Source organism: Canis aureus, chromosome X (assembly GCF_053574225.1).
Source record: "Canis aureus isolate CA01 chromosome X, VMU_Caureus_v.1.0, whole genome shotgun sequence".
Classification (NCBI taxonomy): Eukaryota; Metazoa; Chordata; class Mammalia; order Carnivora; family Canidae; genus Canis; species Canis aureus.
This window is the reverse complement of record NC_135649.1, coordinates 105,135,320-105,161,748: the sequence shown is the minus strand read 5'-3', so window position 1 is coordinate 105,161,748 and position 26,429 is coordinate 105,135,320. Positions and strand designations below refer to the sequence as shown.

Sequence of the window (26,429 nt, the reverse complement as noted above, 5' to 3'; positions counted from 1 at the left end):
TCTTCTAGAGGGTTAAGGACACCAGTTCTATTGAATAAACTTGGGGTTGTTATCTAGGCATCAGCCCACATGGTTCACCAGGACTTACCTGGGCTGCAGAACAATGATTCTTGGCAGAGTCGATCTTCTGGCCTGATTACTTAGATAATGGAAAGTTTCTCTAACAAAGATAATCCACTGTCTTTAGCTCTTCCAATCAGAATAAGGTCATCACCTAATAGTACAATAAATTCTCTGGTGAGAATTCCTATTTTATAGATTTCAGCCTATCAACTGGTGAGGCATCATGGAAAAGTTTAGGTTGCCTTAGATAAGCTCTGTGAAGGCAAACTGGTTCCCATGACACGGATGCAGAGAATTGAAGAAAACATTAACAGGTCCACGAATGCCACTTCATTAGGTGCCATGACCTTCATAACCTCTAAGTGGAGGGGTTATGAGTAACACTGCTGCACTGAGCGTGCACTCCAGCACAGTGTCACATGAAATACCATAGGGTTTTTTTACTGGTCACACAAAGCTATTTTGTAGCATGGTATAGTTTTCTTAAATATCTATGCAACTATCAATTCCTTGATCTGCGGAGGGACCTTCGTTCACTCCCTTGCCCCATATTCCCATATCCTACAGTATCTACTGATAATTTGTGACTATGCCGAGGAAGCCTGATGCACTTCCAGTTGCCCACTCACCCCACTATCACTATTCCTTTGTGGCACTTCCCGATTGGGAACATCCCTTACAATCAAGATAATTACACTTACTACACCTCTTCCCACACTACAAATCTTATATGTATATTTGCTCAAAAGTGCCCACACTTCAGTACACATCAGTCCACAACCCAATCTGAGAGCGATAGCCACATCTGAGGTAAAATTTTTACCATACCTATGGAAGTTTCTAGGAACTACGGTGATTTTTGCCCCAGTACCCACAACAGCTAAAAGGTTAAACAACTCTGAGTGCTATCAAGCTTCTAACACATCTTGACCACTGGGTAAAGCCTCTTGTTCCAGTAAAATTAGAGATGGCTCTCAATCTGTACCCTAGACCTCTTTGCTCTTAAAAGAAGAAAGCTCTGGGTAGAAAGGTGGTATAGATTAAATTAGATAAACAACAGATTTAGCACAAATCTCAGCAAAGGATCTAGGTTTCTTACACTCTTCCTGTCATCAGCAATTCTACTTCCTGTAGAAGGAAGGTGTGTGTTCTCCATGGAGGACACATGAACCTGAGAGACTGTGGTGAGCTTTTGCTACATCTTAAGCAAATAGCATCCACCTCATTTTCAGGTGTTCAAATGTCACATCCTCAAGAAAATCCTCCCTGATTACTCACCCACCCCAAAACTGCACTGGCAAAGTTCTATGTTAAGTGATAGAATATACAGACCACGTGTCACTTCATGGTTGCATAGTGATATGAGCATTCCCTAAGTTCCTGATAGCACAACTAAAATTTTAGCTTGTGAAAGGCAGAAATATGTACCTTTGGTTAATGAAGTCTCCCAAATAACAGTGCCTGAGACACAGTGGGCACTCAAAAGTATTCCTGAAATTAATTATTTAATGTAGTATGCATTTTGAAGGTTTTAATTTCTATGATTATTGAATAAGACATAGCATAGAAACATAAAAACATTTAACAATAAAAAATAAATGTGATGACAAAATTTTGGACTATGGGCAGGAGATAGGGGAAGACACTCAGGGACGGATGACCTTTCCTGGGGCTCACAGTATCACATTCTCAAAGGATTGTCTATGTATGGATGAGGTCGGTCCCACCAACCAAATACCAATCTACTCCACCTTGAAGAAGGGTTCACACCAAACAGAAGTAGAAGCCCCATAAGTGCCTGTACCTTTTCAGCAGTACACAAGCTCCACCACAAGAAACACAATCAAGTATTTGATTTCAGACCAGGGGGAGTGCTTCAAATATGTAAATAACATATGGACATGGACCTACACTGTAAAAATTAAGGTTGCAGTAAATGAAGGTGCTATGGACAGACATATTTTTGAAAGTCTGTACTGAATAAGAAGTTGAACACACACCTTCCTCAGGTAAGAAAGACACTGGCAGAGGCTCCAAAGGCCAAGATAAAAATAAATAAATAAATGTAACATTGTATATCAACTCTACTCAAATTTAAAATTTAATAATCAAATGAATAATAAAGTGTCAGGCCACCTTGCAAAGAAATGGATCCAAATAAATTAGACCATCACTCAACCCAGGTCTAGAAGAGTCTTTAGTCAAAAGGAGAAAAGATGTTTCAGGGGGAGTTGTTGGCATGCTGGGAATTTCCTCCACACTCATGAGGAGGGATGGAGATTGTTTCCCAGTTGCCACAAAATCACTGACAAAGCACTTCAGAAATACTAACTAATATCCATGAAGGTTGAAAGAAACAGAACAAGTAGAAACAAAGGATCTGGACTCATAAGACACTTTCTAGCATAGTTCCCTTCCTTAAGCTGAATTTTCTGATCTGTAACATAAGATTAGTAATTCATATTACATATTTTCTGGGTTTCTCCAGGTCCTGGGTTTCACATTACCTCTTCCAGTATCAAGATCTTCCAAGATCTTCCAAGATGTTGTTTTCAGGACCAGCTCATTACTGATCCTTAACTTTACCCTATACCCAGTGGATTTCTATTTTTTTAAAGGTTTTATCTATCTATCTATCTATCTATCTATCTATCTATCTATCTAAGAGAGAGAGCACACACATGAGCAAGGTGAGGGGCAGGGGGAGAAGAAGACTCCCCGTTGAGTGGGGAGCCCAACCTGGAGCTCGATCCTGGGACTCCAGGATCATGACCCGAGCCCAAGGCAGACACTTAACTGACCGAGCCACCCAGGTGCCCGACCCAGCAGATTTCTTCACCTAGTGACAACCACATAATCAGTGCCTCAAAATTACACTCTTATTAAGTATTCCCTGAGGATTCGCTCATCCACTCTGACCCCACTACAGAGTAAATCCTGTGTCCTTCTTTGGGCCCTCACAGCAGTATGGATTTTTCTTTCAGAAAAAGCACTTTACATTTTTATAATTACACAATTGTCCCATAAATTACTGATAACACCCTTAAAACTTGCTCTTTTTTTATTTTTTGAGAGGCATTTATTTTTTTTAAAGCTTTTATTTATTCACAAGAGACACAGAGGCAGAAACACAGGCAGAAGGAGAAGCAGGCTCCCTGCAGGAAGCCCAATGTGGGACTCAATCCCAGGACCCCGGGATCACACCCTGAGCCAAAGGCAGACACTCAACCACTGAGCCACCCACACGCCCCAGATTTTCACTCTTAAAGCAGAAACACATCCCTGTGGTTAGTTTTTCCTACCAAATAATAGTGTGTGGTACATACAATACTTGAAAGTATTCTGGAAATGACATATTTAATATAAGATCAAGTGTTGGGAGATCAATTTGTATGAGTGTGACCAGGACAAAGCATTAAAAAGTGAAAAGCAATCCAAAGAATAATGGGTCAATGACAGAATTTCCCATCATGGAACAAGAAATGGAGAAAAATATTTGAAGATAGATGGATTTGAGGGGTTCAAAGAATCACATCCCCTGAGTGGCTGTCTCTATATGAATTAGGCCTGTTCCACAAGCCATATGCCAACTCCCGCAGCCTTGAATTTTTGAGACTGTCATAGAAAAACACATGTTCCTGGTCAATGGGGAATGCTAAAGAGAAAATACATATAAGCTGGAGCTCTCACTCAAGCTCTTTCCCCCAAACATAAATGGCAATCATGTTTAGCATCTTCCCTTCTCTCATTCTTAACTCACTCTCTCATTCTCATTCCCTTCTCTCATTCACCCAAACTTGACTACATGTACAAATGACAGACCATCAAAACTTGTCCATGTTCAACTGGAGACTACTTTCAGAATTCAAATGGTTCCAAAACACCTAGGTCTGGAAGAAACATTTATGAATCCCAGCTGGATGAGCTTACCACACATCCTTTACTTTGAACTCTTACATTTTTTACTGAATCTAACATTTGATTTCTATGGTTAATAAGATCTAAATTCTAAGTCTCAGAAGCTGTATTAAGATCTTACATTTATCATTTATTTAAACTTCAATCCATAGAGAAAATATTTAAATATATCCTATATAAAGATGAAGCAACTGAGGCAGAGAAATTTGTCTCTCCCAAAGCCATCAGGACAATAAGCAGAACCTAAAACACTGATATGCTCTTAAACAAGAGGAAGAGGAGGTTTCACACCATAAGAAAGCATCAGTTCATGTCCTAAGCAGATAAAGCTCCCCTTTCATAGTTACTCTGAGAATATAGCAATACCCAGACACTACCGCTTTACTTCAAATAAGCAGAATACAAAAGGAAATGCACCTGCAGGACCTACATTTAAGGCTGTAGTGAGTGAAGTTTCTGTGAGATAGACTCATCCCTTTAAGTATATATTGAACAGGATGTTAAAAGCCAACCACTTTTCTCTTGTAAGAGATATGGCAGAGACTCAAAAGATAAAGCAACAAATACCTAATACAACCATATTCTAAAAGGAGGTGCTAGGCTATGTTGCAAAAAGGACCAAAACTTGTTCTGTTGACACATTATCCCATGGCCCCTGCCAATGTTCGGTTAGAAGGAATATAGGATTTCTGATGAGAGTTGTGGTAAGCATATATTCAACCATCATGACTCTGGGTCTCCTCCCCCCAACTCTCAAAGACATAAACACTCTATTTAAATAAGAGGCTCCCTTCTGGGGAACTGCCACATTTAGAACCCAAACTGACTTGCTTTCTACTGGGAACTAAGCAGCAATCACCCCTTTCTATTTTTTAGTTTCTTCTATGAGAATCCAAGCCATTCTTCAGTGAATAGTACCAGCTACCTAGCTATTCTACAAAGCAGGAATAGCCCAGAAAACATCCAGGGAGCTCAAAATTCTGGGCACTTCTTCCTATATACCAGGCAATGTTGTCTGATTGGAAGCAGTCAATGAATGTAAACACAAAGTAAAGTTCAAGTCTATTGCAAAAATTCCCCAAACTGCTCCAAAAATGGATTTGGCAATAACATAGTCAGAAAAGGTATCTACTACAGTCCATGACCAATGGTACACTTGAAAGAACAGAATACCAGCTCTAGTATTTCTGGCTATGGGACACAGAGATTCTCTCTACTTGACTGTGGAATTGGCGCTCTGCACATTTCCAAGATTCCATGGCCTCAAGCAATGGAAAACTCTGGGTCTTGTTTTGAGCCAGGTCCCAAATTACAGATAAATTACCATGCCTTGTTGCATGGACTCTCCAGTTAGCACTGGTCCTAATCTGGGCATGACATGTTTGATGAGCTTGTTGATTCCACCGAATTTCCCTCAAAGGGTCCCTACCAATGGTCTCATAACACATGAATAGATGGTATGCATTTTTAGCATTCTGCTGATAATGTTCATTCCAACAAAGGCTAAAAATTGATCATCCAGCCTTTCAGCTGCCAGCCACCAGCCCACACTGCTAGGACATTATCAGTTGCACATAAGTCAGTAAAAATGCAGCAAGATTCATTCAGATGCTTATTCTCCAGGATAAGCATCATACCTAAACTGCACTAATTGAGCAGAATTCCCATCCCAGGCACAATTATAAATGATTTTCTTTGGTGTTATGCAGCTACACTGGCCCATATCCCCCATTGGACTTTAATTTAGTTGGTAAATCCACAAACCAGGCCCAGGCATCCACAAGAAACTTGGTGTACCAAAGACACCAAGAAGCCTGAGTTGATGCTCCAACCTTTGCATCTAAGACAACCATATCTGGAGAGTGACAAGGTACATTTTCCTGTAGCTGCGAGATACCATTAATGTCCACTTAATTTATTTCCTTGATACAGCACTTACAGTGTAAATATGGAGGCTTATGTGCCATAACCACTTCATGGGATTCTCATCTTAACCAATCCCTTGATAGAGATGTGAGGGTATAAAAACCCCTGCTCTTGATGTGTTGCTCTCTTAATGTCCATCATTACTCACAAACAAGCCAGCATTGGTCTCTTAAATGAAGTACACCCAGTGGTGGTATCAGGCAAGACCAAAAACAAAGCACATAGCTACACTGTAGGGAGCATAGCATAATGTACAGATGTGTCAGAATCACCATGTTGTACACCTGAAACTAATTAAACTCTGAGTTTGTGTCAACTTTATTTCAATATAAATAAATACAGCAAAAAAAAAAAAAACACAAATGGCAACATTACCTTGACATACTCAAAGACATTAAGTTGTCAATATCGGATGTCATATTAATGACTTAATCTCAGGAATACTTTCAAGTACCTAGTGGCATTAATAGACTATAATCCATTGTTTTACAGATGTAAGAATGTGAATAGTTGAGTACTAGGAAGGGAAAACAAGATCCCAAACGGTGTCATTCCCTTACTTGTGTGGCTGCTGTTCCTTAATATGTAAAGGGTTAATCTTCTAGTGCCAATTACAAGGAAATTGGACCCACTATCTAAGACAGACCATCCACTACTCTTGTCACTTCCAATCAAAATAATATCATCCATGAAATGGTACTGAGACATGTCTGATGAGGTACTGGTCTTTTCTAGGTCTTGACCTATCTACTGGTGAGAAATTATAGATTTTTTAAAAGATTTTATTTATTAATTCATGAGAGACACACAGAGAGAGGCAGAGACATAGGCAGAGAATGAAGCAGGCTCCCTGTGGGGAGCCTGATGTGGGACTTGATCCCAAGACCCTGGAGCCAAAGGCAGAAGCTCAATCACTGAGCCACCCAGGTGTCCCAAAATAATGGATCTTAATTCCACATTAATGTATAAAGTAATGTGACCCATCAAGGCAAATAGACTTTACTCACATGGGTTTGAAGGAGTCTGAAAAAACAATTAGCATGTCCCACCACTGCACACAAGACCCTTCAGTATGTACAATGTAGTCCTAAAATGTTATGATATCTACAACTACCAGGGCAAGGAGGTCTGCTTATTGTAATCTATAATAAGGCCCCAAGTACCCTTTGTTTTCTTCACTGGCTGTCTAGGACTACCATGAATGTTATAGTCCCTTTTTTTTTTAATTTATGATAGAGAGAGAGAGAGGCAGAGACATAGGCAGAGGGAGAAGCAGGCTCCATGCACCGGGAGCCCGACATGGGATTCGATCCTGGGTCTCCAGGATCACGTCCTGGGCCAAGGGCAGGCGCTAAACCGTTGCGCCACCCAGGGATCCCTGTTATAGTCCCTTTAAGCATTTAAGCACATCTACCTCTTTTATTTCCTTGGGCAATGTAGAGGCTTCCAGTTATGCATACCTCAAATCAGAATCCTACACTGCTGTATTGATACCTCATGGCTGGGCTGGGGATGCCTGGTGGGCTCCCAGTTGTATACTCATCCCACTACCACTATTCTATTATTCCATTTACTGCTGGGAACATCCCTTACAATCAAGAGAAGAATTACACATACTTAACTCTCCCACAATACACTCAGCAGTATCAGTTACAGTAATATGTGTGTGCATTGATAAGCTGTGTATTGGGATCTGACTGGGGGGTGTCCTACACCTCCACCTACTATAGAATTAAGTTTTATATTCTGCATGTGGATAAAAAGACCCTAAGAAAGGGAATGTGGTAAATATCTCCACCACAAAGACTGAAGAACAAAGATTATTTCTCATTTGCTTCAAGCAAGTAACAAAAAGCTTCAGAAAGTTTGTCTTATGTCTTATGTAGTTTGTGAAAAACAGAAGAATTAATATTTGGCTCACATAATCAAGTCAAGAACCTGAGACTAAAGCTGCACCTGCTGAAAGGTATAGCAATAATGCTGGTTCGGAAGTGAAGTGCACTTCCATCACATGCAGAAGAAAAGACTGTGTTTCTTGTATCCACATGACAACTCTACAATCATTGAGTAGCCTCAGACTACACTAAAATGAAAGCAATGAAAAGTGTACATGGAACATTTTCTGGAACAGATCACATATTAGACCAGAAAAGAGGCCTTAACAAATTCAAGAAGACTGAAGTTGTACCATGTACCTTTTCTGTCCACAACACTATGAAAGTAGAAGTCAACCACAAGAAAAAATCTGGAAAGATCATAAACACATGGAGGTTAAGTAACTTGCTACCAAAAAATAAATGGATCAACCAAGAAATAAAAGAAGAAATTAAAAAAATAGATGGAATCAAATGAAAATGAAAACAAAATGGATCAAAATCTTTGGGATTCAGCAAAAGCAGGTCAAAGAAGGAACTATACAACAATACAGGCCTACCTCAAGAAGAAAGAAAAATCTCAAACAACCTAAACTTGTACCTAAAGGAGCTAAAAAAAGAACAAATGAAACCTAAAGCCAGCAGAAGGAAAGAAATAATAAAGATTAGAGCAGAAATAAATGATATAGAAATTTTAAAAATAATAGATCAATAAAACCAGAATCTTATTTGTTGAAAAAATTAATAAAATTGATAAACCCCTAGCCAGACTTATCAAAAAGAGAAAAGACCCAAATAAATAAAATCATATGTGAGAAAGGAGAAATAACAACCAATACCACAGAAATACAATCATAAGAGAGTATTATGAAAAACTAAATGCCAAAAAATTGGACAACCTTAAAAAATGGATAAATTCCTAGAAACATATATATTACTAAAACTGAAACAGGAAAAATTAAAAATTTGAACAGATTGATAACCAGAAAAGAGATTGAATCAGCAATCAAAAAACTCCCAACATACAAAAGTCCAGGACCATATGGCTTCACAGGTAAATTCTACCAAACATTTAAAGAGTTAATACCTATTCTTCTCAAACTAGTCAAAAATAGAAAAAGAAGGAAAACTTCCAAATTCATTCTATGAGACCAGCATTACCCTAATACCAAAACCAGATAAATCACCACAAAAAAGAAAACTATAAGCCAATATCTCTGGGGAACACATATGCAAGAATCCTCAACAAAATACTAGCAAACCAACTCCAACAATACATTTAAAAAAATCATTCACCACCATCAAGTGGGATCTATTCCTGGGTTGAAAGTGTGGTTCAGTATTTGCAAATCAATCATTAATGAAAGAAAGGATAAGAACCATATGATCAAAAAAAAAAAAAGAAGAACCATATGATCATTTCAACAGATGCAGAAAATGCATTTGACAAAGTATGATATCCATTCTTGATTTAAAAAAAAAAGAAAGCTGGGGATCCCTGGGTGGCTCAGCGGTTTGGCGCCTGCCTTTGGCCCAGGGCGCGATCCTGGAGTCCCGGGATCAAGTCCCACGTCGGGCTCCCGGCAGGGAGCCTGCTTCTCCCTCTGCCTGTGTCTCTGCCTCTCTCTGTCTCTCTGTCTATCATGAATAAATAAATAAAATCTTTATTATAAAAAGCCTCAACAAAGTAGGTTTAAAGAGAACATAACTCAACATAATTAAAGCCATATGAAAAATCCAGTTAATATCATCCTAAATGGAGAAAAACTAAGAGCTTTTCCTCTATGGTCAGGAACAAGACAGGTATGTCCACTCTCACCACTTCTGTTCAATATAGTACTGGAAGTCCTAGCCTCAGCAGTCAGGCAACAAAAGGAAATAAAAGGCATCCAAATCAGCAAGGAAGAAGTCAAACTTTCACTATCTGCATATGACATGATACTCTCTACAGAAAACCCAAAAGACTCCACCAAAAAACTGTTAGAACTGACAATCGAGTGCTTCAGCAGCACATATACTAAAACTGGAACAATACAGAGAACATTAGCATGGTCCCTGCACAAGGTGACATGCAAATTCATGAAGCAGCCCATATTTTTGAGGCTTTGACACCTCTAGAAAGATTTAGGTGCTCTCTGGAGATAAACTCTTAAATGTTTTGTATATTTTCTCAATTAAATCTCTTTTCAAAAGTGTCTGTAGAACAATAGAAATCTTTGACTTCTGAAAAAAACCTGATAAATTTAGTAAAGTCACAGGATACAAACTAACTGTACAGAAATCTGTTTCATTTCTATATGCCAATAGTAAAGCAGCAAAAAAGAGAAATTAAGAAAACAATCCCATTTACAATTGCATCAAAAACAATAGGATACCAAGAAATGAACTTAACCAAAGAGGTGAAAGACCTATACTCTGAAAACTATAAAACACTGATGAAATAAATCGAAGAGGACACAAAGAAATGGAAAGACATTCCATGCTCATGGACAGGAAGAACAAATATTGTTAACATGTCTATACTATCCATAGCAATCTGTACATTTAATGCAATCCCTGTCAAAATACCAATAATATTGTTCGCAGAGCTAGAACAAACAAACCTAAAATTTGTACAGAACCACAATAGACTCCAAATAGCCAAAGCAATCTTGAAAATGAAAAGGAAAGCTGGAGGAATCACAAATCTGGACTTAAAAGTATATTACAAAGCTGTAGCAATCAAAATAGTATGATACTAGCACAACAAGACACATAGATCAATGGAACAGAATAGAAAACCCAGAAATGAACTCATAATTATATAATCAATTAATCCTAGACAAAGCAGGAAAAAATATCTAATGGGAAAAAGAATGACTTTTCAACAAATGGTGCTGGGAAAACTGAACAGCCACACACAAAAGAATGAAACTAGGAAATAGTTTCCTACACAGGAAAGGAAACAATCAACAAAACTAAAAGGCAACCTATGGAATGGGAAAAGATAATTACAAATTGTATCTGATAAGTATTCAAAATATATTTTAAAAAACTTCTAAAGCTTAAAGCCCCCAAAAATAAATCATCCAATTTAAAAATGGACAGAAGACATAAACAGACGTTCCCCCAAAGAAGACATCTAGATGGCCAACAGACACATGAAAAGATGTTCAACATCACTTGTCATGAGGGAAATGCAAATCAAAACTACAATGAGATATCATCTCACACCTGTCAAGAGTGGCTAAAACAACATTACAGCAAAAAACAGGTGCTGGTGAGGATGTGGAGAAAGGGGAACCCTCTTACACTGTGGTGGGTACAAAACAAACCAGTTCAGCCACTCTGGAAAACAGTATGGAGAATTCTCAATAAGTTAAAAATAGAACTACCCTACAGTCCAGCAATTGTACTATTAGGTATTTTGTACCCAAATGATACAAAAATACTGATTCAAAGGGATACATGCACCCCAATGTTTATAGCAGCATTACCTATAATAGTCAAATTATGGGAACAGCCCAAGTGTCCACTGACTGATAAATGAATAAAGAAGATGTGTTATACAGATACAATGGAATATTACTCAGACATAAAAAGGAATGAAACCTTGCCATTTCCAATGACAAGGATGGAGCTGGAGAATATTACGCTAGGCAAAATAAGCCAGTCAGAGAAGACAAATACTGTATGATTTCACTCATACATGGAATTTAAGAAACAATAAACAAACAAGCAGAGGGACAAAAATAAGAGAGAGAAAGAAGCAAAATCAAGAAACAGACTCAATTATAGAGAATAAACTGATGATTATCAGAGGAAAGGTGGGTGGATGGTGGGTGTGCTAAATAGGTGATGGGGATTATGGAGTGCACATGCTGTGATGAGCACAGTGTTGTATGGAAGTGTTGAATTACTATATTGTATGCCCAAAACTAATTTGACACTATATGTTAACTAACTGAAATTAAAATAAAAACTTTAAAAAATTTTAATAAAAGGGCAGCCCTGGTGGCTCAGCGGATTAGAGCTGCCTTCAGCCCAGGGTGTGATCCTAGAGACCTGGAATCGAGTCCCACGTCAAGCTCCCTGCATGGAGCCTGCTTCTCTCTCTCTCTCTCTCTCTCTCTCTCTCTCTCCGTCTCTAATAAATAAATAAAATCTTTTTTAAAAATTTTAATAAAAAATAAAATAAAACAGGTGTGCCTGGGTGGCTTGGTCAGTTAAACAACTGACTCTTGATTTCAGCTCAGATCATGATCTCAGAGTTGTGAGATCGAACCCTGAATCAGACTCCTCACTTGGCATAGAGCCTGCTTAAGATTCTCTTTCCCTCTGCCTCTGTCCCTCCCAACACCCTCCCCCCGCCCCAGCCATCACAAGCACACTTTCTCTCTCTCTAAAAAATAAATTTAAAAAATTAAAATAAAAAAGAGAAATTTAGCTATATAAGAGTAACCAGAAAAGCTATGGGAATATCTGGGTTTTCCTCCCAGACCTGGGAAGAGGAGGTCCCCAACATAGTCCCCATAGGGAAAAGAAAAAGAATAAAGTTGATTTCTTTTGTATCCCATTTATATCAGATCAATAGAAACCAGAATGAAGAAAAACTGATCAAATTCTAATTTGATAATGCTCTAAAATTACATGACATTCCAGAAGTCATACTGAGGACTGTAGGAGAGCCATAAAGCCATCCACGCTGTAATATCTGATATCACAATGTAGAAGATAATGACACATTGTGACTTGTCAGCTCTCCACTAATACATTTTTCTAGTACTTTCTCAGGGTTTTCTGAAATGGCAGAAAAACTACTTGGACCCCAACATGTCTCTTTACATTAGGAAAACAGGCTACAAATGTGGAAACTGGTGTATGACAGAATAAAGGCTTCCTCACAATGGTGGGCCTGGCTTGACTAGGAAGCTGAAGCTATGGTGAAATTAACAACCAACAAATACCAAGTCTTTTTAAGAGGGCTCTAAATATATGAAACAGGCTCCCTCAGAAAAATCACAAGGCTAAACACCCAGGCTTGAAAGTGTAGAGACACTATCACACTAGAGATAACCCAATATATAAATTGTCTCTAAGAAAAAAAAATAATAAATTGTCTCTAGGAACAACCGGGAGGACTCAGGCCTAGGGAGAAATGAAGGCAGTCACACATGTGGAAGCTCTGCATTCTCCCTGACAACTCCAGTAAGATAAGAAAAAGTATACTGGCTCTTCCTCACTTTATCTGACCATGACTTTCTGAAAATTCTGTCTCTTTTTTCTCTGCTTCACCGCTAAACTCCCCTTTCTCTATTTTTCACTACTCCTCTCCTATTTTCGCTCATTCTGTCTAGTCATACTTACAAAGTATGCACTGGTTCTCTAACTTGAGTCAGAACCCCAAAGCTGCAAGGGGCCTGTGATATTTAGTATCAGGAGTTGTATTAAGGCTTTATATTTACCATCCTGTTTCAGTTTCACACATAGTGAGGGTCATGAAATATCTCCCACCTACACTAGAGGAAACTAAAGCCAATGTCAGAGAGATTAAATCTCTCTCCCACTGACACAGAGCCAACAAACAGTAGGTGTCAAATGGGAGTAGGAAGAAATTTTTCAATATTCAGGAGTTGGGGGTTATGATTACTATTCTAGATTGGGTTTCCAAATGCTTGGAAATGACCATCAGGTTATTTAAAAGTAAGCAAGTAACTGCTGGAACTTCCTAAGATCTCTTCCCATACAAAGGAAGAACAGATCCTCAAGCTAATTTTCATATGTAAAGAGAAGAAAGTTATTTTCTCTTTGAGCTCATGAAGGCAACCTCAACAATAACAGAACTGCAGACACAGCAAACAAATTGCCATCAGAATACACTCTGAATCAATTGGACAGCCAGGCCAACATAAAAGGACTGTGGGCAAGGACTCCATTCTGGACTATTCGAAAGCCCAAGGCAGGAGATTATGATATATGGGGAGTTCTCAGCTATGAACAAACCTACTGTTCTAGTATTTTTTAATTAGACATTGAAAATATGAAAAATAAAAAGGCCCCCTAAGAAAATCCAGTACTACAACAAATTTTCCTGCTTGACATGGGGAGGAGAATTTCACATTAGAGATGATCCTCCAAAAATAAAAAGAGGGTTTCTAACCTAGAGAAGAGCTGAATGCATTCACGTATGTGGCAGGGTATGCATACAACCTGATATTTCAGAGAAAAACAGGATGAAGAGACACTGGGTTACACCCATATTACACCCACTTTATCTTCCTGGATTTCTCCTAGTATAAATCCCTGTTCTCCTGTCCTTCCCCTTTTTGCTCATTGTCTATTTTTCCCCATGTCTCTCAGGTTCTCATTCACTATGCTGAGTAATATCTACCAAAAAAAAAAATGCAGTGGTTCTCACACGGACAACTGGATTCCAATCATTCAAGGACACTTTTATAGCAGTGGCTGGGCTGGGAAAATCCTAATGGAATCTATTTCCACATACTCATCTTCCATACATGTGGTTTCCTAAATTAGATCTGCCCTCAAATGACCATGGAACACATCCAGGTTCTCCTTCCATCCTTTTCACTATCAACTTGTCCCATTTTAGCCTGAAGGATCAACTATATTTTTCCAAGAATACACTCCAGCCTTAGAAGCCTCTGGAATTAAGAAGTCAAAAATTTTACCAAGTAAATTTCTCAGAAGTAGCTGACACCTTGAATACCCACTCCATGCAGAACCTGACACCAGGGCCTAATACAGAGATAGAACTGTCTGAGATGCCACCACCATTTCATTGCAAATTTGGGATCACACTTCCTACCTGACAACTAGAAACCTACCATGTCATGACCCAGAAGGCAGTAGGTACAAATAGAGGAAATGGTTTTTGCAAAATTCCAGGACCACACATGGATTGACTAGAACCACAGCTACGGTGAATTCAAAAGCCAACAAATACCAATTTTTTCAGGGGGCTTTAAAAAACATAAAAGAGGTTCCCAGAGAATATCCACTAGCCCAAATATCTTACTTGAACATTAATGGAAGGAGATAAGCCAATATAAAAATTCTCTCTGACAACAACCAGAAGACCTCCAGTCCAGAGAGAGCAGAAGAAAGTCAGTACGCTGCAGGGTCTGTGTGCAAATTGCCTTCCAAAATATGTAAATTAGGCAAGGAAATGTACCCACAGTACCTATAATTAAGGGTACAATGAAGGAAAGGGCCATGGGTCAGACACATCTCTGAAAGTCTGTCTTAAACCAGACATTGAAAGTGACTCATCCTCTGATAATAAGCATTGGCTGAGGCTCCCAAACTCAAATAAATGCCTAGAACTCTTTATTATTTTTAAAGATTTTATTTATTTATTCATGAGAGACATAGAGAGAGAGGCAGAAACATAGGCAGAGGGAGAAGCAGGCTCCTCGAGGGGACCCCAATGTGGGACTCGATCCCAGGACCCAGGATCACGACCTGAGCCAAAGGCAGCCGCTCAACCACTGAGCCACCCAGGCGTCCCTAGGACTCTTTATTATAAGGTGAAGTACTATGTTAACTAGATAAAATCTGACCAAAACTAGGTCTTCTAGCATTAACCCACTAAGTGGAAGTGGAAGAAAGGAGGAAAGAAATTTTGGAGGGAGTTATCAGTGTGATAGGCATTATCTTCACCGTCCTGAATCCAGGCCTCCTCCCATCTGCCCCAATCTCATAATCAAACATCTGGGAGAAATGCTACATTTAGAGGTCAAACTGACTGTAAAGAGAAAGGGCTGTGTAGAACGGTGGTGTTGAATGATGTGCTAGAAAAACAGTCTGAAGAGCACAGATTTCAGAAGGAGGTCTAAGTCTCTTGATCCTCTTCCTGTCATTAGCAATACAGATGTGGCCAGACAGGCTTGAAACATGGGGTCGGTCATAAATAACCAGGTGATCTTCATTCCTTGTCCTCCAGCACAGCTGGCAGGGCCAAGGAGCTAGGTGCACACCCTCCCATTTGGCATTTTTTCAAACACAAGTGTCAAATCATTTTTTCCACTCACCATACTTATGGACCTCAGTACATTCTGCATAAACTACTGCCCCCTGTCACCAAATACTTCATCAATGAGATCTGCTACTGCCCCTAGGTCCTGTTCTATACTTGACTAGCCAACCTGCAGGATCATGCCTGTATTTTTCCAAAAGGGCACTGTGACCTTACCAGCCTCCAGGGAAAAGGAGTTCAAAATCCCATGGAGTCAATCTGCCAAAAACAGGTGGGACACAGCCTGTAACTTTCCCTCTTTTATAGTAAGACAAACTTATTAACTTCTGTAGACCTATTGGAGCAGCAACAATTGTTCTCTTAGGAACACAGAAAACTTTAGTTTGGGAAAGACAGCTACACAGGAGACACTGTAAAACCACTTACCTGTTTCAAGTATGGTAACTGGCAGGTAAGCTGTGAACTTTGGAGACCATAAGTCTCCTTGCTGGTGGGCATCCAAGGCCATAGAGGATAACATCTTCAACTTGCCAGTCTACAATACATCATAATACCATGAAAGTGCTGGACATCGGGTGATTTTTTTTCTCGGATACCATGTGAACATTCACAATTCAAAACAGAACACATTACAATACCTGTTACATATTAGTACACAGAGTAGATGGTAAATTGGGCCCGCAGGCCTCTCAATGACAAAATCACTTTTAACTTTTCCTCTTTTTACTACAAGTTATCTCGGCAGACTTCAGACACTTTCTGCAGAAACAGGTATTTTTATGCAAACACCACAATAGGAGCTTTCTGGAGACCATCTACTCTCCTCAGTTGGAAGCCCAGGATACAAAGGGGAGGGGGCCATAGAGTGGGAGAGACTGGTACTAGTAAGCATTGGTTTACACATACTTTCAGCCATTCTCTGGCCCACAAAAATGTATTTTTTAAAATAGTTAGGCATCAGTTGGATAGGTGATTTTCATTCTACCTGTACTTGCCTAACCCTCCAAAATGTTTCAACAGATAACATACACAATGGGATCCCAGAAAACCTATCTTACTCCTGAACTGGTCCACACACCGTAGAAGAGGTTGGACTGTGGGAGGACACTTATGCTCCCCCTCACCCACCATGCATTTAAGAACGTGCGACCAGACCCTAGGGAGCCACACCTCTCATAACCTGGCTCACACTGCTCTACTGATCCAGGGCAGCCCTGATCGCTCCCGATCTAATCTTACTATGCTACCAGACAGATCAGGAGAGTCTCATCTCATTCACTGATCCAATCAGGGTCAATCCAGGTACCATGGATCCCTGGTACCTCATCCATTTTAACACATAATTCACAATCTCCTAGTAGGGGAGCCTGCTGACCCTCTCACTCACCTAGATTACAGGATGCACTACAAGATCCTGAGGAATCTATCTGAGGCACAAACCTGGCCAGAGTGCCCTCTTGTCTAATAAAAGGGCATCATAACTTTTTGGGCCACACATTCCAGACCAAATCTGTCATCTCATGCACAAAGACATGCAAGGCCAAGGCCAGAGCCCAAATTATTATTCCACTAAAAACACACAAAAGAATCTTAATATTTTGACACTTCAATACTTACAAAAAGAGTTAAATGAAGAATGAAGCAAAAGTGCTAGCTTCCCATGATCCTTGTCCCACACACCAAAACAATGACAGGGTAACAAAAGGGTAGCTCAAGAGCTCAGAGCAAGTTGTATGATACCCCCCTTGTGGAGAACTACCTCTAGGCTCCAGCTGAGTGCTTTTCTATCCTGCAGCTCTATGCTCACATGAGAGCAGTGCAAAAATCCCCATATCTCAACAGACTCTGAGAGGATGAGGGTTGGAATAGTTGACTCAGGGCAACCTTTCAGAAAGCTTCACTAATGTTCTCTAGATTCATGTAGAAAGAGTAGCAGGAGCTAGAAAGACAGAAGGAGGCCAGGCACCTAGGTGGCTGAGTCAGTAAGCACCTGCCTTCAGCTCAGGTCGTGATGTCAGGGTCCTGGGATCGAGCCCCGAGTTGGGCAATCTGCTTCTCCCTCCCTCTCTGACCCTCCCCCCAGCTTGTGCATGTGCTCGCATGTGCGCATGCATTCTCTCTCTCTCTCTCTCTCTCTCACAAAATAAATAAATAAAATATTAAAAAAAAAAAGACAGAAGGAGGCTGGCTGACATGGGAGAGAACTGCACATCCCCCAGCTGCAGAAGAAAGAACTGTATTTTCCAAAGTTCACATGTAGACCTGAAAAACCACCAGCAGAGGGCATTTTGTCAACTTTCATGATTAGGGAGCAAAGATTATTCCCCTCTTGCCTCAAACTAATAGCAAACAATTTCCGAAAGCTTGATGTGTGTCCCCTGGAGTTAGGGCGAGAGTGGGACTAGTGTGTACTCACAGAAAGGAAGCTGAAAACCTCCTGAAAGGAGGTAGGAACCAGCTGGCTCTGAAGATACGAGAGAGGAATGGCTCAGAGCCAACAGCCCTTCTAACACCTGCTGTAAGAACAGCTGTGGTTTCTTTGGTCTACATACAGACTCTGAACAAGGGCGTAGACTAAGATTGTCTTAAAAGTAAAGCACCCAAGGGACGCCTGGGTGGCTTAGATAATTAAGCATTTGCCTTCAGCTCAGGTCATGATTCCAGGGTCCTGGGATCAAAACCAAGCCTGGCGTTGGGCTCCCTGCTCAGCGGGGAGTCTGCTTCTCCCTCTGCCCCTGCTCCTCCCCCCACTCATGCTCTCTCTCTCTCAAATAAATAAATACAATCTTAAAAAAAATAAAGCACCCAAGAGGGGCACCTGGAAACACAGAAAAGTCCAACACAAGAGAGCCCTACAAAAGCCGGGGTGTTTAGGGGAGTTCAATGTCCAGAGAGAAGCTGCACCCATGGCCCCTTCAGATAAAGGGATACAGGCAGGCACTAGTCTCTAGTGCCTTCTCTCAGGAAGAGAAGACATGGGAGGAGCTGCCCTGTGGAGGAAAGGTCTGTGTTTTCCAAAGACAGTATGTGCACCCTGAGAAAGCAACAATGGTGGGCATTTTCTCCACCTTCATGAGGACAGGACAAGGATTACTCCCTCTTACCTTGATCAGATATAAACAAGCTTGAGAAAGCTCCACTTGTGTCTTCTTTAGTTAGCTGGACACCACAGCTAATGTCTGAATTATTCAAGGAAGTCAGGAGTTGAGGTCTACAAATGTCTGGCTAGAAGACACAATAAAAGAAGACTGGGCTGCAGGAGAAATACACTACAACCACATGCATAGAAGGACTGTGATTTCCATGGTTCATATGAAAACCCTATACAAGTGAGTATACCAGGCTGTCCTAAAAGGAAAGAACCCAAGAAGCACCCCAAGAAGTAATGACCCCAAAAGAAATGTGGGTCAAAGAGACTAGGGGCTAAGGTGGAGTCTGGCGGCCAATTAGAGAAAAGGCACCTGATGAGACAGGAGCCAGCACTCTGAGGTCCCTTTAAGAAGCTCAAAACGTGCCCATGAAAGTGTCAGCCCAGAATTTCACTGTTCACAGCCCCAAAACCATATTACAACCTTCCGGACCACACCAGGGTATGCTCTTCTCCACACACCTCTCTCCCTGGAGATCAAATCTAGAGTGGTGATCAAGGAGCGGAGGGAGGAGATGAAGAGAGGAAAGGCAAAAAGAAGTCCTATATCCATCCCATGACCACATATACACACATCACTGACAAGATGACAAAACCTATGAAGGCACCAGTTTGTTTAGACAGAAATTCACAGTATTCAGAAGCATAGTGTTTCAATTGTTATACTACACTTCTAGCTTTTTGGAAGTGATTACAGAATGCTTCGCTATTTAAGAGTTAACAGTTGGCTATGGGACCTTCTGGAAATTTCCTCCCAGACTAGATAAGAACAGATCCCCAAAGAAGTTTTTATACATAAGTAGAAAGAGAAAAAGTTATTTTTCTTTTTATGCTTGTCCAAGGATACTTAACAGACTGCTGATGAAGATCTATTCCAGAAGAAACCCCCTTATTTTGGAAAAATTTCTGCTTTCCCTCCAACAACTATAGGACTACAATATAAAAAACAAAAGTATCTTCAAAAAGAAACATTGTTGGAAAGGGCTGTACAAATGTGAATAGATAACTTTAGAAAAGGTCACCTCATCTGTGAAACAGGAAATAAGGTCCCACTTCACAGCTATGATGCTCAAATGAGAGAGTCCCATTTTAGCCCACGGGATATCACCTGGATTTATCCAACAGAATGTTATGGCCCTAGCCTTCAAGTAAAGGAGTTAAAAACCCTGAGGGATAAATCTGTCAAAAACTTCTGAAAGCTTAAGAGCTTGGGTAAGGGACCCACATGAAGACAGGTCACTTCAAGGCACCTTCACTGCCATATGCCCAAACCCAAGTTTGGGCTTCCTGGGCTGGTGAGGAGCCCACAGAGCCCAGAGGAGTGATATGGTGCTATACAAATTGCAGAAGGAACATAAAGGCGAGAAACTGGTGTTTACCAAAAAAATCACTACCTACACTGACCGGTCAGATTGACTAGACCTATAAAGCTGCAGTGAAGTCAACAACCAACAAATGCTGAGACTTTTTAAGGGGCCTTTAAATTTACAAAGCAGGCTCCCTGAGAGAACCCAAAAGGCTTAAACACTGAGACTTGAAGGTGCATAGACAACATCACAATGGGGATGTTCCTATATGGAAATTTTCTCTACGAACAATCAGGAGAATTCTGGTACAGAGATAGATGAAGGCATTCACTTATGTGAGGGGTCTCCATGCATCCTGAAAACTCCAACAAGGATGGAATAAAGGGCTACTGCCTTCCATCACTTTACCTCAGCATGATTTCCAAGTACCCTCCAGTGCCCCCACTTTTCTCTCCTCCTCTGCCATATTTTAACCTTGTGTTACATATCAGTTTCTTTAGTGTGATGCCGATAGCACTAGCAACCAAAGGAAAAGTAATTGAATAGGAAATTATCAAAATTTTTAAAATTTTGTGTCAAAGCATAGTATCAGAAAGTGAGAAGATGATTCACAAAATGAGAAAATACACTTGCAAATTATATCTGATAGGGTTGTAGTGCCCAGAATAAACAAAAAATTGTTAATATTCTATAAACAAAAGACAATCCAGTTAAACAATGGCAAACATATGAATGGACACTTCTTCAAAGACAATATACAAATGGCCAAAATGCACATGAAAAGATGCTTGACCTCATTAGTCATTAGGCAAATGCAAATCAAAACCGCAATGAGATACCACTTCACACACAGTAGGATGGTGAAAATCAAACACATGGACAATAACAAGTGTTTGCAATGATTTGGAGAAATCAGAATCCTTGAACATTACTAATATGTGATGGTGTCACAACTGTGGAAAACACTTGAAAGCAGCCTTAATAAGTCAAACAGAGTTACCATATGGTCGGTCCAGCAATTCCAGTATAGGTATACCCACGATAACTGAAAAATATGTTCACACAAAAAATGATCCTCAAATGTTCATGGTAGCATTATTCAAAATAGCCAAAAAGTGGAAAGAACCCAGATGTCCATCAGCTGAAGAATGGATAAACAAAATGAGATTTACAATTGCATGTTACTCACCCATAAAAAGAGCAAAGGCAGAGCACAGAGGATTTTAGAGCAGCAAAAATACTGTTAAAAATACTCTGTAGGATATTATAATGATGTATATATGTCATTATTCATTTGTCCAAACCCACAGAATGTACACCACCAAGTATGTACCTGAAGGTGAACTATGGACTCATGCTGCAACATGGATGAACCGTAAAAACATTGATATATATGTGAAAAAAGTCGCTCACAAAGGACTACATATTGTATATATGATTCCATTTATAGCAAATGCCTACGACAGACAAATCCTTAGAGTCAGATAGTAGATTAATGGTTGTCAGGTGACACAGAGTAAAGGGAACTGAGTGATAGCTGAAAGATATGGGGTATCATTTTGAGGTAACAGAAATGTTCTGGAATAAGACAGCAGAAACAGTTGTGTAACAATGAATATACTATACTGTCTATATGTGAACTATATTTCAAAAACTGCTAAATTAAACAGTAATGAACATTTATTGGACTCACTGTTTGTGCGGATCACAAATTCAGGAACTGCTGAGCTGGGTGGTTCCTGCCCAAGGCATGAGGCTACAATTGAGAGGTCACTAGGCCTGAAGTCATCAGAATCTATTGGAACTACAAGATTTGGTTCCAAGGAGGTACAGTCACAAGGCTGACAAGGTGGTGCTGGTAGTTCATGAAAGGCCTCAGTTTCTTCCCCTATGGGCTTCTCCACAGGCTCCTTGAGTGTCCTCATGACTTGATGGATGACTTCTCCTAGAATGAGAGAGAGAGACAAATGTTGCTACCTCAAGCAAATGACAAAGAGTTTCAGGAAGCTTGTGTCTCTCATAGGTTGAAGATCACAGGAACTACTATCTAACTCACCTGAGTAAACCCTAGAGGTTATGTATGGCTGTAACTGTCCTTACAAGATGGGACAATAAAATGACAGCTTTAGATGTAAACCGAACTGACAGAAAATACAGAAAAACCTATGTCTCTGGGGAACAAATGTGGGCCTCACAAAACACAGTGGCCTGATTGTTATAAAAGGAAAAGCAGGGGTGCCTGGGTAGATCAGCCAGTTAAACGTCTGCCTTTGGTTCAGGTCATGATCCCTGAGTCCCGGAATGGAGCACCATGTTGGGCTCCCTACTCAGTGAGGAGTCTGCTTCTCCTTCTGCCTCTGACCCTACCCCCATGGCTTGTGTGTGATCACACAGTCTGTCAGATAAATAAAATCTTAAAAAAAAAGGAAAAGCAGCCAAGTGGACTACTGAGGGAAGTAGAAGGAGCCCAACACAAGGGTGGGTCACAAAAGACCTAGGGACTGACAAGGAGTCTAAATGGCTCTTCAGAGGAAAGACACTCACTGGGGCAGGGCTTGCATCCTAAGGTCCCTCAAGGAACCCACAAAGTCTGACAGTGTCAGACAGGGATTTCCTCCAACATCACCAAACTCCAGCCTATACTGCAACCCTGCCAACCATGTGAGGTTGTGCCTTTCTCCCACAATCCTCATATTCTCTGGGCCCCGATTATTGATCAGAAATAGGGTGTAGTCAAATATGCATTTAGGCACTCATATGACCTCTGACTCATGTCTGTGAGTGCCATTGGAATTTTAGCTTGATGACAGAAGGAACACATCTGTCTTATTACTGCTGCCTCCAATGACAGTGTATGGCACATAGCAGATGCTCAGAAAGCATTTCTAATTCCTACTTCACACACATACAAAATAATTTTTAAAAAGAGTCAAATACTACCTAAATAAAAAAGCACAAGCAAACAAAAATATAGAATATAGATGATTGGAACTTCATCAAAAGTAAAACCTTTTGCATCAAAATTCATTATCAAGAAAGCAAAGATGGGGCACCTGGCTGACTTAGAGGAATATGTGACTCTTGATCCGGAGGTCATGAGTTCAAGCCCCATGTTGGATGTAGAGCTTAATTAAATAAAAACTTTCTTTAAAAGAAAGTGAAAAAACCACCCACAGAATGGGAGAAAATATTTGCAAATCATGTAAGGGTTTATTATCCAGAATATATAAAAGAACACTTAGAAATCAACAGCAGGAAGAAAAACAACTCAATTATAAAATGAGCAAGAGAGGGCACCTTGGTGGCTCAGTCAGTCACCTTAGCCTGCCTTCAGCTAAGGTCATGATCCTAGGGTCCTGGGATGGAGCAAGCACGGTGGGGAGCTGAGCTGTCCTTGTCCATCAGTCTCCCTGCTCAGTGGGGAGTCTGTTTCTCCCTTTCCCTCTGTCCACCCCCCCCCCCCCCGCTCATTCTCTCTCTCAAAGAAGTAAAATCTTTTTAAAAATGAGCAAGAGATTTCCATAGACATTTCTCCAAGGACAATATACAAATCACCATTAAGCAAATGAAAAGTTGTTCAATATCATTAGTCATTTGGCAAATGCTAATCAAAACCACCATGAGATACTGCTTCACACCCACTAGTATGACTATAACCCAAACAAAGTAAACTGCCAGCTGTTAAATAGGATGTGGAGAAACCAGACCCATCATACATTACTGGTATGAATGTGAAATCATACAGCTGCGTTTGAAATCATTTTGGCAGTCTTTTAAAAAGTTCAACATAGAATTGACATATATTCTAGCAATTCCAGTCTTACATAAACACCCAAGAGTACTGAAAACATGTTCACATAATAACTTGCACGAGGGTCACATAGGTGGCTCAGTTGGTTGAGCGTCTGACTCTTGATTTCAGCTTGGGTAGCGATCTCAGGATTGTGAGATCAAGCCCTGAGTTAAGCTCCAAGCTCAGGGCAGAGTATGCTTGAGATTCTCTTTCTCCCTCTCCCTGTGACCCCCTCACCCCCAGCTCTCACTCTCTAAATAATTAAATAAACAAAATCTTAAGAAAAACTTTGCAGGGACACCTGGGTGGCTCAGCAGTTGAGCATCTGCCTTCGGCTCAGGGTGTGATCCCAGGTCCTAGGACCAAGTCCCGCAACAGGCCCCCCACAGGGAGCATGCTTCTCCCTCTGCCTATGTCTCTACCTCTCTCTGTGTGTCTCTCAAGAATAAATAAAATATTTTAAAAAAAAGACCATATAATGTTTGTCCTTCTCCAATTGACTTACTTCACTCAGCATAATACCCTCCAGTTCTATCCACATTGAAGCAAATGGTGGGTATTTGTCATTTCTAATGGCTGAGTAATATTCCATTGTATACATAGACCACATCTTCTTTATCCATTCATCTTTTGATGGACACCGAGGCTCCTTCCACAGTTTGGCTATTGTGGACATTGCTGCTATAAACATTGGGGTGCAGATGTCCTGCCATTTCACTGCATCTGTATCTTTGGAGTAAATCCCCAACAGTGCAATTGCTGGGTCATAGGGCAGTTCTATTTTTAACTCTTTGAGGAACTTCCGCACAGTTTTCCAGAGTGGCTGTACCAGTTCACATTCCCACCAACAGTGCAAGAGGGTTCCCCTTTCTCCACATCCTCTCCAACATGTGTTGTTTCCTGTCTTGTTCATTTTCCCCATTCTCACTGGTGTAAGGTGGTATCTCATTGTGGTTTTGATTTGTATTTCCCTGATGGCCAGTGATGCGGAGCATTTTCTCATGTGCTTGTTGGCCATGTGTATGTCTTTTTTTTGTGTGTGTGTGTGTATGTCTTCTTTGGTGAAATTTCTGTTCATGTCTTTTGCCCATTTCATGATTGGATTTTTTTTCTTTGTTGTTGAGTTTAATAAGGTCTTTACTGATCTTCAATATCAGTGAGGGTGACAGAACATGAGAGACTCCTAACTTCAGGAAACGAACAAGGGGTGGTGGAAGGGGAGGTGGGCAGGGGAACGGGGTGACTGGGTGATGGACACTGAGAGGGGCACTTGATGGGATGAGCACTAGGTGTTATGCTATATGTTGGCAAATCGAACTCCAATAAAAAAATATTCAAAAAAAAGAAAAATCTTGCAGAGAATCTTCACAGCACCATTATTCATAATAGTCTAAAAGCATCAACAACCAGATCACCTGGCTGGCTCAGTCAGTAGAGCATGCAACTCTTGATCTTGGGGTCATGGGTTCACATCCCACATTGGGTGTGGAGATCAAAATAGTGAATGAATGAAAGAATGAGTGAATAAATAAAATCATAAACAACCTAAAAACCTATCAATTTATGAATGGGTAAACAAAATTAGTACACCGATACAATGGAATATTATTCAGCCACATAAAGGAATGAAGTATCAATACATGCTACAACATGGAAACTATTAAGTTTAAATAAAAGAAGCCGTATACTAAAAGATAAATATTTTGTGAATCTACTTTATGAGCTACCTGCCATAGTCAAAATCAGAGATGGAAAGTAAAATGGTGGTTTCCAGGGGCTGAGGGGAGGAGAGAATAGAGAGTCATTGTTTAATGGGTATAGTTTCAATTTGGGAAGATGAAAAAATCTGAAGCATACTAAAAAACTGTGGTGATGAGTGCTTAACAGTGTAAACGTACTTAATGTCACTGAACTAGCCACTTAAAAATGGTTAAAATGGAAAAAAAATGGTTAAAATGGTATTATGGTATGTATATTTTACCACAATAAAAAAAGGAATGAAATCCCAGTACATGCTACAACACTGACAAGCCTTGAAAGCATTATACTTAAGTGAAAGAAACCAGACACAAAGAGACATATATTGTAAGATTTCATTTATATGAATATTAAATGTTCAGAACAGGCAAATGAGAGAAGCAACAGATTAGTCATTGCTGGGGACCAGAGGGAAAGGAGGAATTAACTGCTAAGAGCATGAAGTTTCTTTCGCGGGGATTGGGGGGGGTGATGGAAATGTTCTGGAATTGAATTGTGGTGAGCACAAAGTACAACACGATGACTACACTAACCACCACTGAATTGTACATTTAAAAATTTTAAATTACATGATTTATGAATTTTCTCTCAAAAGAAGTTTGGATAGAAAGTCTTCCATCTTGGGATGCCTGGGTGGCTCAGTGGTTGGGCGTCTGCCTTTGGC

The 26,429-nt window shown here is 40.2% G+C and overlaps 1 non-coding gene and 1 pseudogene across 1 annotated transcript; one reads left to right on the top strand and one right to left on the bottom strand.

Annotated features, from left to right (window-relative positions):
• The window catches only part of LOC144308956 (centromere protein N-like), a 54,726-nt pseudogene extending 38,459 nt beyond the window's left edge, over positions 1 to 16,267 (bottom strand).
• LOC144309242 (U6 spliceosomal RNA) lies at positions 9,779 to 9,880 on the top strand. Its single transcript, XR_013375303.1, has one exon. It is a non-coding gene; the product is annotated as a U6 spliceosomal RNA (small nuclear RNA).
• Positions 16,268 to 26,429: the final 10,162 nt, after the last annotated feature.